This window comes from Mirounga leonina, unplaced genomic scaffold, assembly GCF_011800145.1.
Source record: "Mirounga leonina isolate KUSES-001 unplaced genomic scaffold, KU_Mleo_1.0 Mir_94, whole genome shotgun sequence".
Lineage (NCBI taxonomy): Eukaryota > Metazoa > Chordata > Mammalia > Carnivora > Phocidae > Mirounga > Mirounga leonina.
In genome coordinates, this window is record NW_023270855.1 from 55,653,139 (window position 1) to 55,665,375 (window position 12,237).

The following is a 12,237-nucleotide window of genomic DNA, read 5'->3' on the forward strand; positions in this document are numbered from 1 at the left end:
TGCTCAGTAGTCAGCGGTAAGAGGGCTCATGCTTTCTTCCCATCCATCGGTGACCTCAGGCAAGCTCCTCGACCTCTCTGCGCCTCAAGCGTCCCATCGAGGGCAGCCTCGGGGGGGGGGGGGGGGCTTCCATGAGGAATGAATGAGATGATTTATTGAGAAGACACCCAGCGTGCAGTGTGTGTGCAAGAAGCGTCACTAGATAAATACATAATAGTAAAGCATTTGTTGAGCACCTACTGTGTACTGGAGATGCTGGAGGGACCAGGACAGCCCACAGCCCAGTGGGGAAGACGTCTGCATACACGTCACGCTCATGTCAGGAGGTGCTTTGGACCCAGAATACCGCTGAGGCTCTGAGAGGTTCTCTTGCTCTCCTAAGGTCGCAGAGGGTCAGAGGGGTTACAGGGAGTTCTCCCAAACCTGAAGACCGGTTTGTCTTGGAGTCCCAAAGGAAGGGGCCAGGAGGGCTCCCCACTGGCTCAGAGAGGCCTGCAGCCCTCTGGGAGCCCCCCCTGGACCAGGCCCTATGGGGTGATCCCTGCAGCCCGCTTGCCTAGCTTCAAATCTGACAATTTCTGAGTGACCTTGGACAAGACGCCTTCCTGTGCCTCAATTTCCTCACGTGTCCATCGAGTGTTGTTAAACATAATGCTCGTGGATCGAATAAATGACCTCATATATGAAAGGGGCCATGTAGACCAAGGGGTTCATGACGCCGCATCATCTCCATCATCCCCTTGGGTCTGCTTGGGGATGGATCCTGGGGATGCGAGTCTGGCCAGCGTGGATGAGACCAGGAAGTCGGGGCGGGGCCCAATTAGGCCCCCCACCTAGACAAAAGCAGGGTGCCTCCTCTTGGGTCCCTCCCCCACCCCCACCTCCGCCTCCAGCGCCTCCTGCCGCCCACCCGGCTCCTCCCCCCGTTCCGCGCCGCCGTGGCTCCGGGCCGGGTTTTGCGTGGCTCTGGCCCGGCTTTAAGGGAGGGGGGTGGCCGAGGGGGGGCGGAGGTGGCGGAGCCGCGAGTCGCAGCGGCGGCCGCGGCGGGCGGAGGAGATGCGGCCGCGGCGCGCCCCGGGTCCGGCCGCCGCGCAGCGCCCCCCCCGGAGCCGACGCCAGCGCGCGGGGGGCCGGGGCTGAGCCCCCTCCCCCAGCGAGGCGCCGCGGGCCGGGGGCGGGGAGAGCGCGCGCCCCCAGCCCCCTCCCCGCGCGGGATGCCCGGCTGAGCCGGCCGGGCCGGGACAGGTGCGCGCACGGACCCCCCCCGCCCGCGCCCTCCCGCCCTCGCGCTCCCTCCCGCGCACTCGCGGCGCGGCGGCTCCGAGGTAAGCGCCCCGGGGCGTCTGCGAGAGGGGGCTGGGGGCGGCGCAGTCCCGGGGTGTCTGTCGGCACGCAGCTGGGGGGCTGAATCGTCGGCCGGGGCGGCCGGGTCAGGCGCTAGGATGGGGGCCGGAGGGCCCCGCCGCCGGGAGGGGGATGGATTTGGCCGGCGAGGGGGTTTGTGGAGCGCTATCGCGGGAGGATCTGTCAGCGACGCAACTGGGGAGGGGGCTGGATTTTAGGGGGGGCCACTGTATGGAACGGTGTAGTGGGGGTCCAGTAGCATCGCTTTGAAGGGGCTGGATTTGGGCCTGGGGCGCTGAATGAAGCACCATAATGGGGGAGTCTAATGGCACCGCAGCTGGGGGGGCCTGGATTGTTGCCTGGGGGCCTGTATGTGGAGCTATAATGGGGGTTCTGTCGGCACCGCAGCGGGTGGAGACTTTGTCCGGGGGGGCCGTGGGAGGCACAATAACGGGGCTCGCGGCTGCGCCGCTGGGGAGCTGGATTTGGGCCCAGGTGGGGGGTTCGGGGCCGGCAGGGGCCTGCTGGCCGGGGGTGGGGGGGGGTGCTGGGGGGCGGAGCCCTGAGAGCTAAGTCGAGGCGGACCCGGGACCGGTGCGGTGGTCCTGGCCCGGTGAGGCCCCTCCACCCCACTCGGCGGTCCAGCCGCCGCACCTTGGGCGCCGCTGAGCCCTCTCCTGCCGCACGCCCGGCCCAGAAAGAGTCCAGGGCCCGGGCCGCGGGGGAGGGGCCGCGGTGGGGGGAGAGAGCCAGCCTGTCCGGATCCCCCCGTTGCAGTGGGGGCCTGGGGGTTCGGGGCCCCCCGAGAGCTGACAAAGGGACAAAGAAAGCGTCTCTCTCCGAGCGCGCCGGGAGAGGTGGGGGGCGCCGAGTGTGGCCCCCCTCCTGCGGACGCTGATTGGTCCCCGGGGCGGGGGTCACGTGCCCCCCCTCTCCGCCCTGCTCTCCGCCTGCGGGCGCCCTCCGAGTTTAGGGCACCTCCCAGAGGGGGCGCTGCTGTAGGAACCACCCCCCACCCCTGCCCCGGTAGATGCTGGAGCTGGGAGTATTTGCAAGAGTCCTGGGGCTGGAGGCGATTCACAGACCCTCAGCCCCTATTTGGTCCTCTCTGGCTGAGGTCTTTGGCATCCTACCCTCCCTGCCCCTTCCCCCCACACCCCCCACCCCGGAGGTTGTCATCTTTGACCCGCATACTGGAGGGGAACTGAGGCTTGGAGTTAGAAGAAGGGACCTTCAAGCTTTGGGGATCTGGGTTTGGGCTCAAGGAGGAAAGCGGGACGGTGGCTGATGGCTGCGCCAACAGAAGAGACCCCCTCACCCCATTTACAAAACTGCATTTCTTCATGTTTCTCTGGGTTCCCTCAGCTTCTCAAGGAGTCCACTGGCTGGAGCATCCCCTCCTCCATGGGCTCTCCCCCACCCAGCCTCTTTCCCAAATCCTAGTAGACGCTATTCAGGGATGAATTTGGGGATGTATCTGGGCAGTGGCTCTAAACTCTATTTAGAATGAGTACAGCATGTGGGGAGATGGCTGGGGCTCACCAGTGGGTCCAGGGCCCACCTGGGAGGGGGTCCTAAGCTCTCTGGGAAGTTGGTTGGGAGGTCACTGTGGCCCATAGGAGATCCCTTGAATACTGGGTAGGTGGTGGCCTGGCAAAAGCTTCATTCAAATGGCATGTGAACTGGCCTGTTCCCAAGAGTAGATGGAGAAACTGAGGCCCAAGAAATTGGCAGTGGGCAAAGAGGGAAGCCAGACCTCTCCTCTCCTGAGGTTGCTAGACAGGGTTAAGGGGGAAAGGAGCTGCCACATCAGCTGAAACCCAGGAGTCCTCCCAAAGGTTACCCTGGACCCACCACCACCCTGTCCACTCTGGGCTGTGTGGAAATTTGGGCCTGGAGCTTCCAGTGCCCCAGCCCTCTCCAAAAGAAAAAAATTCGGTGTAGAAGAAAGAGCTGGGGCTAAGAGGGCCACAGCTGTGTGACCTCAGACAGGTGTCTAGTCCTCTCTGGGTTGCCATCTCCCCAGGAGGCAATCTTTGGGTTTAGGGCCTGAGTGGAGGGAGATGAGGCAAAGAGAGGTCACATAAGAATGCCCTGGATTTGTACCTCTCCACTCTCCCTCCAGTTCCTGCCTACCTTCTGCTGGGGTTGAGCACCCACGGCTCCTCCGGGTCCTGTCGCCTCCTCTGCTTTGAGGTGAGACAGTGTCTCTGAGCGGAGGTATTGCTTACCTGGCAGGGGCCCCTCCTCCTCTAGGTTTTGTGTCCGCCTTTGTCCACTGGGCAAGGAAGGTGCTGGAGACAGGCTGTAGGAGGGTTTGTCATCTGCAGTGGCTGCCCAGGGCTTGAGACAGGAGTTGCTGGGGTTACATGGGGCTGGACCTGGAAGATAGAAATCAAACTGTCCTTGGAAAGGTGACCCTGACGTCAGCCCGCAGGACAGGTGAGCTGGGTCCCTGGAGGCTGAAGGACATGCCGGTCGCTCCCGTCTCCTGGGAAAGTGGTATCTCTGGCTGACCCTGGGGTGGGGCCCGTCCTGCATGCCTGGCCCTTTGTCAGAAGATGCTGGGGTGTCCAGAGAGGCCTCAGCCAGGGTCAGGACAGATGGAATCAGGGAGGACTGCCTGGAGGAGGGGGTGCTGGCATTGGGACTGGAGGGACAGGAACGATGATCCCAGGAGAAGAGGAGGACAGGGATTCGAAGTAGAGGGAGTGAGCGGCAAGAATAGCCACGGCAGGGTGTGTTGGGGAGCCCTGAGTGGCTGGACTATTTTAGGGGTGGGAGATAAAGAGCAATTAGGCCTGAGAGTTGGAGAGGGTCCAAGAATGCCAAGTTGAGCTTGGGCTTTATCCCAAGGGCAGTTAGGAGCCACGGAAGGTTTTAGAGCAGGGGAGGGAATGGGCAACGTTTTGGATCTTGAGCAGCCGAAAGGAAGGGTAGCTACCAGGAGACAGGCTCCTGGAAACCCAGTGAGCTGCTTGGAGTGGTAGTGAGTGGCCTGTCCCGGGAGGCAGGCAAGTGAGGTTGATAGCCATCTTTCCAGAATCCTGGAAAAATAATTCTGATATTGGTCAGGGCCCAGGCGATCCCCCAAATTTCTTCTAAATTTCCAGGTACTGTGGGGGTTTTGAACTATAATATTTAAGATACTGTGATTCTGAAACTCTAAGCCATTTAAGGGGCTGGGGATACTCAGTCTGATTCCTGGAAGACCCAGCAGTGATGAGGGCTGACTGTGAGTGTGGCCCCATTGAGCAGAAGTAGGGAAATGGAGGCGCCAAGCAGCCCCGGACTCAGGCCCCAGCCATCTGCCCCACATCCTGTGGATGAATTACCCATCCTAGACCCACCCTAGACCGACCCCCGCACCCTAGACACAGCGCAGGTTTGGCCCACCAGAGCCAGGTTCAGTGTGTGTCCTGATCGGTCTGGACCTGAGCCATGTACTCTCTCATTATCACGGTTGTCTGTCGCCTGGCCTTTGGGGATGTCCACGTAAAGTGACAGGCATTAGAATGTGCCACAGAGGTGACTTAAGAGGCTGGAGACCCCTCTTCCATTCTTCTGGGCAGGGATACGGCGCCCCACCAGCCCCCCTTCATGACCCTTCACTGGTGGCCGCACCAGGGCCTGCTGGGAGGAGGCCCAGGCTAGCGAGGACTACATTTCCCAGGATGCACATTGGCCCTGGCGGAGCCTGCTTTCCAAGGGCAGACCTAGGGGAGGACTTCCTAACTGCAGGAACCCAGAAGAGGATTATGGGTTCTAAGAGGGGCCCTGGGGGAGATCTGGTCCAGGGCAGCTGGGGAGATCAGTCACTCAGCAAAAGCTCCTGTTGGCCCCTGTGTGCCGTGCCCCATGCTGGGTGACACTGGGATCCCAGAGAAAAAGGCTTTAGCTCAGGTGTTTAGTTGGCCCTCAAGGGGCTTCCAGGCTGGAGAAGGGGAAACAGGCAGGCCCTGGCCCTCTCTGCTACATGGAGTCAGAGTCCAGGCGTAAGGAGCAAATGGGGCTGGGGAAAGTTGGTCTCTGCCCAGTGGATCAGAGAAGATGAACAAAGGCGGGGCACTGAAGCTGGGGAAATGATGGATGTGTAGGAGTTCACAGTGGGGTCGGCTACATATTTTGATAGTTTTAGAACTTTTCCCAGAGGCCAAGGGGTCAGAGCCCCTGGGCAGTTGAGACAGCCTCACTGAATTATTGCCCGTAGAGATTGCCCACTTGGATCAGACTTACGTGGGTTTGAGTCCGTATCTTTGCTCATTCACTCATGCACTCATGCCCCCTCCTTGAGACTCAATTTACCCATTTTTAAAGCATAGATGCTATTTTCTCTCCCTTAGGGTTGAACATTTAAAGAAGAGGACACAGGCAACATGCTAGGCATAGTCCTGTTGTTTTTCTTACTCCAGAAAAAAAGAATAACTTTGAGAAGCAGAAACTTTGTGGCCTCTGGCTCTGATCTCATTTGGAGCTGTGTGGTCTTTGCTCTCACTTCATGAGGTGACAGATATTTAATAGGTGTCTGTCTATCTACTAGGTGCTAGGTTCTGGGTACCCGGCAATGACCAAGGCAGACTGGGCCGTGCCTTTGTTGACCTCACATCCAGGTGGGGACATGGATACCAACTAGGGAAATAGAGTAAATCAAGTATAATAAGTTTTCCTGAAGACAGTAATACTGGATCGTGTAGCTGAGGAGGGCGGGGCTGTTTTAGCTGATGGTGTCAAAGAGCGTGTCTCTGAGGAGGTGGCAACTGAGCTGAGACCTGGAAAATGGGATGGAGCCAGTCATGTGGAGATCTGGAGGAAGAGCATTCCAGGAAGAGGGTAGAGGCAGTGCAAAGGCCCTGGGGCAGGACCCTGCCAGGTGCATTGTATACATTGGAGGCCTGCATGGCTGGAGCAGAGTGAGTGAGGGTTAGAGAGGGAAGGAGGAGCAGGTCTTGCAGGGCCTTGGGGGCCTCAGAGGAAGACTTGGACTTTTACCCAAGTGAGGCTTGAACCCCAGAGGGCTGTGGGCCAAGGTGGCAGCACCTGACCCAGGGCTCACAGACCTCTTATGGCTGCTGTAGGGAGGATAGTCTGCGGGCAGCAAGGGCCAGAGCTGGGAGACCAGGGCCGAGGCCTCCGTGCTGGTCCAGATGAGCAATGATGGGGTCCAGCCTAGCTGAGGCAGGGGAGGGGGAAAGAAGTTGGTGGATGGGGTAGATCTGGGACTTCTTACAGAAGGATGTGGAGAGAAACAAGGCCCCTTTCTCTAAGGCGTAGGGAGTACTGTGGTTAAGAGTGTAGTGTCTAGACCATATGGCCTGGGTTTGAGTCCAGCTTGGCCATTTCCTGGCTGTGCAAACTCGGGCCTGTCACTCACCCACTCTGGGCCTGTTTCTTCAACCATAAAATGGTAAGAAGAACCCTTCCCACCTACCCCACTAGTACTTTCTGTAAGGCCCACAGCACAGAGCTTAGAAAACAATAGATGCCCCTGAGTGTTTGCTGCCATTCCCCTTTGAAGGTCTGAGCCCCAGGCTCTGAGGAGAAATGAGGCACAGATTGGGGTGGCAAATTCCCTGAGGTCACCCAGAAAACAGGGGCCTCTGGCCCTCACTATTTTTTCTCCACTGTTGCACAGTTCTCATGCCCCATCCCCCAGAGTCCACGTCACTCTGCCAACATCTCTGCCATTCCTGAGCCCTGACTCACCAGGACTTGTGGTCCACTCTGACCCCAGGGCCGTCCCCTAGGACCTATCTCCCGCCTTTGTCTTCTTTAAGTTCATTTGCCAGGTCTTCTGTTCCCAGCAACACTTAGCACAGCCCTGCCTGCTTCCCGCCCAGCATCTCTTAGTGGTGTCCCCTTGCAGAACTGCCCTTCTGGTCCCCTCGCACTTGGGGATCCCTGTGGCCTCCCACACATGGCCTCTGGGGGAGGGGCAGGGTGACTGGAGGAATCTGGAGGGATCAACCTGGGGGAGAGGAGGGAGGGCTCCCAGAATCCCAAGAAAGGAGGACCGGGCTCGCTGTCTTTTTGGACCCCAAGGGCAAGAACCAGATCTCTTTGTCCTCCCTAAAGTGGAGCCCCCTAGAGCCAAGCCTTACTCCCCTCTGTCCCCCAAAACTGGCCCCAAGAGCAGGGCCCAGCTACCCTGCATTTCCTTCAACTTGGGGCTGAGGACAGGGTCTGTCTGCCCCCAGGCCTACCCAGAATTCCCCCCTTGGGAATCTGTGGGTGTCCGCACCCCCAGCCCCAGACCCAGACCCACTCTGGATTCCCCAGGAGCCCCCAGGCCCCTCGGGCGGCCCCCTCCAGGGCCCTCTAATTACCCACTGAGTATAAATGACACTTTAATTTTCTCAGAATGGTCGCTGCATCGTGGAGAAAGCAGCCCCCCCTCCCCCGTTCCTAATTACAAGTTGCTGCGTCTGACTTGCCTCCTGGCGGCCCAATTTCCAAACAGTGATTAAAATTAATTACCCAGGAGCCCCCCTCCCTCCCCATCTGGGCCTGGGGCCCCCGGGGGCCAGTCCGTGGCCCCCCGCTTGAGGTCCTATCTCTCCCACCTGTTCCCCACCCTGGCTCCCCGAGTGGCCTGGGGACAGGATAGCCTCTCTCTGGGTCTCCGCTTGCTTATCCGCAAATGTGCATTTTGGGCTGTGCAGCCTCTTAGACAGATGGCGCCTCATGGGCACTTGGCAAGAGGCAGCATAACCCAGTGCCCTGGGTTCGGACTCCAGCCGCACGTTTCCGTGCTGTGTGACCTTGGCCAGGTGGCTTCACGTCTCTGGGCCTGTTTTTCCATCCACGAAACAGATGATGGTGCTGGTCTCTGCCTCCCTGGGTTGGGGTGGGCAGAAAATGAGTTCATACATGTGAATGGTTGGGCCCAGCACAGGGCTTCGTGCAATCTTAGCTTAGATCCCAGCTCCGCCGGGCCGCCATGGGCTGCACGCGGAAGGTGGCTCAGGAACTCTTGAGCACTGGTCGTCTTCCAAAGAGACGCTCAGCACGAACTGAGTGTTTGCCGTCAGCCCAGCTCTGTGCCAAGCCCTTGACGTGCACGACCCTGGTCACGGCTGACCCTCCTGGCATGCTGGTGCACAGTAGGTGCTCAGGACGTCCGGAATAAACACATCCTCGCGGCTCTTTTGCAAGTAAGGACTGTTCGCGGGACGCTCATCGGGCTGGTATCTGGAGCGCCTACTGCGTGCCAAGGAGCCGGCGTTGCAGGCCCCGATTTGCAGAGGCGGGAGCGGGAGGAGGCACTGCTGTCCCCCAGGCCGGCCAGGGACGAGTTAACCGGCATCCAGCAGCCTTTGGAGGGTGAGGGGGCCTCTCTCTCCCCAGCCCCTCCATGGCCAGGGCCCCAGGGACTCCCTCTGGCAGCTTTGCCAAGTTCCTAGACAGCCCCGAAGCCCGACTGGGCTGCCACGGGGGGCGACTGAGGCAGCTGGAGGGGGCAGCTGTAAGCAGAGCTGGTAACTAGACCTGGAAGGCGCAGGGGCCCGGCCGCCGGGCTGGGTTACTCGATCTCCCCGGGGACACCGGGCCCCGGAGCTGGAATCCTGGGGCCGTCAGGCTGACAGCAGCTCCTTCTATGGAACTGGAAATGGGCATCCCGCCCCCATCCCGGCCATGGCAGATGGAGAAACAGGGGCTCCGAGCCTGGCCCAGAGTCACTGAGTCCCCTGCCGTGGCCCAGAGGGACCCAGAGAGGCTGAGCTGCCGGCCCGAGGCCACTTCACGTCAAGTAAACACCTGCGTACCGGGCCCTGGTGTGGTGCCTTAATTTATGGAGGAGGCACAGTGTCTGGTCTGGAGAAGGGGGAGAACCCCAGGGGTCCTCTCTTGAGATAGGGCAGCCTCCCTCCACCCGCTGGGACCTTCCCACTGCTCCTGGAACAGTTCCAGCCCCCAGGCCTTTGCCCTTGTGGAGCACCCTCCCCCACATCCTCACTGCTGTTCCCTCCTCAATCCCCAGGCCGCAGCTGGAATGTCCCTCCCCCAGGGGCCCCCCAGCCCCACACCTGAGCAGCCCCTTTGCCACCCCCTGCCATTCTTACCGTCATTTGGTAACATGCATACCCCCTGTCCCCCCTGTGGAGTGGGGGCCCCACAAGGGCAGAGCTTTGCCACTGTCTTGGTCACTGCCGTGTCCCCGTGCCTGGAACTGTGCCTAGCACACAGTAGGCACACAATAATTGCTCATCTAAGGAGTGAATGGACAGCTCCCGGTGTAAGGTACAGGGAGCCAGAGCTGGACACAGAAGCTCCCAGGTTGGTGAGGTTGGGTGGAGGTGAGAGAGGAACGGTGGTTGGGGAAGCCCAGGGACGCTGAGGCTCAGCCAGGGCAATCAAGGAAGGCTTCCTGGAGAAGGGGACATCCACATGTAGCTGATATAGATGGTGAGCAGGAGTTGGCTGGGGGGTTTCCAGGGGCAAAAGCAAGGTGACTCTGTCTGGGTGATTGAGGGGGTCCTGGGGAGAAGCTGGGCCTTGAGAAGGCTGAAGACGTCCCCCTGGCAGAGGGGACAGCGTGAGCAAAGACCTGAATGTGGGACTGGTGAATTCTGGGCATGCCTGGCAGGAGATGGAGGCAAGTGAAGGTTAAGGTCATTCCCGGGGTGGGAGGGATCCTTAAATGTCAGCACACAGAAATCGGCTCTTTCTTCTGTGAGGTCCTAGGGAGTCATTGCAGGCCTTTGAGCATGGTGTGGGCTGAGCTTGCCAAGAGTTGCTTGGGGGGAGAGGGATCAGAGAGGACAGGGGCATTGCCCTTCAGGCCCAAATTCTCAAAAGCCCCAGCGGGAAAAGCCCAGGCCCCAGGAGGGACCAAAACTCCAGCCCCCAGGCTTTTAGCTTCTGGGAGCCTCTGGAAGCAAGAGGGATTTAAGGCAGATCGAAGGTAGAACTTCCCTGCTCAGGCTGAGAGGATGGGGGAATCCTTCCTAGCTCTGGGCTTATTTCTGGAGCTGAGCTGTCGGAAGCAGCGGCCACTGGCTACGTGTGGCTGTTGAATCACGTGTGGCTGGCCCGAATCGAGATATGCTCTACAAGTAAAACACATACAAGATTCCGAAGATGAAATGCGAAAAATGGCATGTCGAAATGTCTCGTTGATAATTTTTACATTGATTACTGGTGGAAATAACAGTATTTTAGATCTATTGGGTTAAATAAAACACATTATTAAAATGAATTTCCCCTTTTGAATGTGGCTGCCCAGAAACTGAAAGGACACGTGTGGGCGCAGTTTTCTGTTGGATGGCGCTGGTCTACATTATGTCCTCCCGTCGGCAACACTGTAGGTTTGGACTTGTAGTCACCTGATGCATATAGGTGGGGTGACCAAGGCCCACACGGAAGGGGTGGGGGGACCCGTCGGATCGCAGAGCCGGGATTTGAACCTGAGCCGCGCGGTGCTGGAGACCAAGCCGCTAACCTGGAGCTCTTCAGCTAACAGTGTTGTCCGTCCAGCCCGCATTCTGGGCCTCAGTTTCCCCAACAGACCGACAAGGTTAGACCCGGGGTTGGCCGGCCTGGTGCCCACAGGGGAACTGAGGTCCTCGGAAACTGTTTGATGGCCAGGGGGTGGCGGGCAGCAGCTTAATGTGGGGGATGGGTATATAAACTCTGACACGTGGGCGTGTGCACCCACGTGCAGACGGCCCGCCATGGCTGGGGCACACGCATGTGCTGTGGTTGCATCTATGGATACATGTGAACACACAGAGGCTATTACGTGCTGTGGACATCGGGGCCTGTGGACATGCGGCGGGGGGGACCCACACTCCTGTGGACACCGTCCAAGTGGAACCAGGGAGGAGGGCAGATCTGGAGTCCGCTCCTGATGCTGACGCTTAGTTCATTCACTTACAACAAGACATTATTGAGCACCAGTGGTGTGCCAGATGCTGTGGGGACACGTCATTGACCAAGACACACCCCAGACTGCCGTCACAGGGCTCCCTGTCCGGGGGGGGGGGCAGACAGGCTCTGAACAGGCTGATATGTGGATGATTATTTTATTTGGGGGTACCCATGCACAAAGATTGTTGTGCATGCTGATCCCTGGGAGCTCTTACTATGTTCAGGCTCTGGTTGGTGGGCCTGGGGTGGGGCTTGGGCCTCTGCATTTCTTTTTTTTTCTTTTTAAGATTTTATTTATTTATTTGAGAGAGCACAAGTAGGGGGAGAGGCAGAGGGAGAGGGAGAAGCAGACCCCCTGCTGAGCTGGGAGCCTGCCGTGGGGCTCGACGTGGGGCTCGACGTGGGGCTGGATCCCAGGACCTGGAGACCGTGACCTGAGCCAAGGCAGACAGACCCCCAACCACCTGAGCCACGCCGGCGCCCCATGGGGGCTAAGGGCTCCAAGTGAGGCTGATGCTGCTGGTCTGAGGACCACATTCGGAGGAGAAAGGGTCTAAATTGGACACTTTGAGAGTGTGATACCGGGTAGGGAGGGGCATAGCGGTGTGTGGAAAGGGTAGAGGCTCCTGGAGTATGGGGGGGGGTAGCGCTGGGAGGGCTGTCTCTGAAGATGTGGCATTGCAGGGGAGACCTGAAGTAAGGACAGATGCAGTTATCCTGCCCTGGGGCCCTGGGGCAGGACCGCACCTGCCTTGTTGGGGGGCGCCCGTGTGGCTGGAGCAGAGTGGGCGAGGGGGAGATGGGGAGGAAGTGAGGGCGGGGAGGGGGCTGGGGACAAGTCGTGCCGGGTCTTGGGGGCAGCAGGGAAGAGGCTTTCCCCCGGGGAGGTGGGAGCCGTGGAGGGCTGTGGGCAGAGGAGGGCCGAGCTGACTCGACTGCTCACCGGCGCCCTCTGGTGGCCGCTGCGGGGAGGATGGACGGTGGAGGGGATGAAGGCGGCAGCCTGGGACCAGGGTGGAGGGGATG

General features: G+C 59.7%; 1 protein-coding gene across 1 annotated transcript in view; it reads left to right on the plus strand.

Annotated features, from left to right (window-relative positions):
• The first annotated feature begins 1,307 nt into the window (after positions 1–1,307).
• Positions 1,308–12,237, plus strand: part of SEMA6B (semaphorin 6B) — a 27,572-nt gene continuing 16,642 nt past the window's right edge. The window contains exon 1 of the mRNA XM_034997588.1: positions 1,308–1,325. The gene's annotated coding sequence lies outside the window, so the exon portion shown is untranslated. The remainder of the gene's footprint in view (positions 1,326–12,237) is intronic.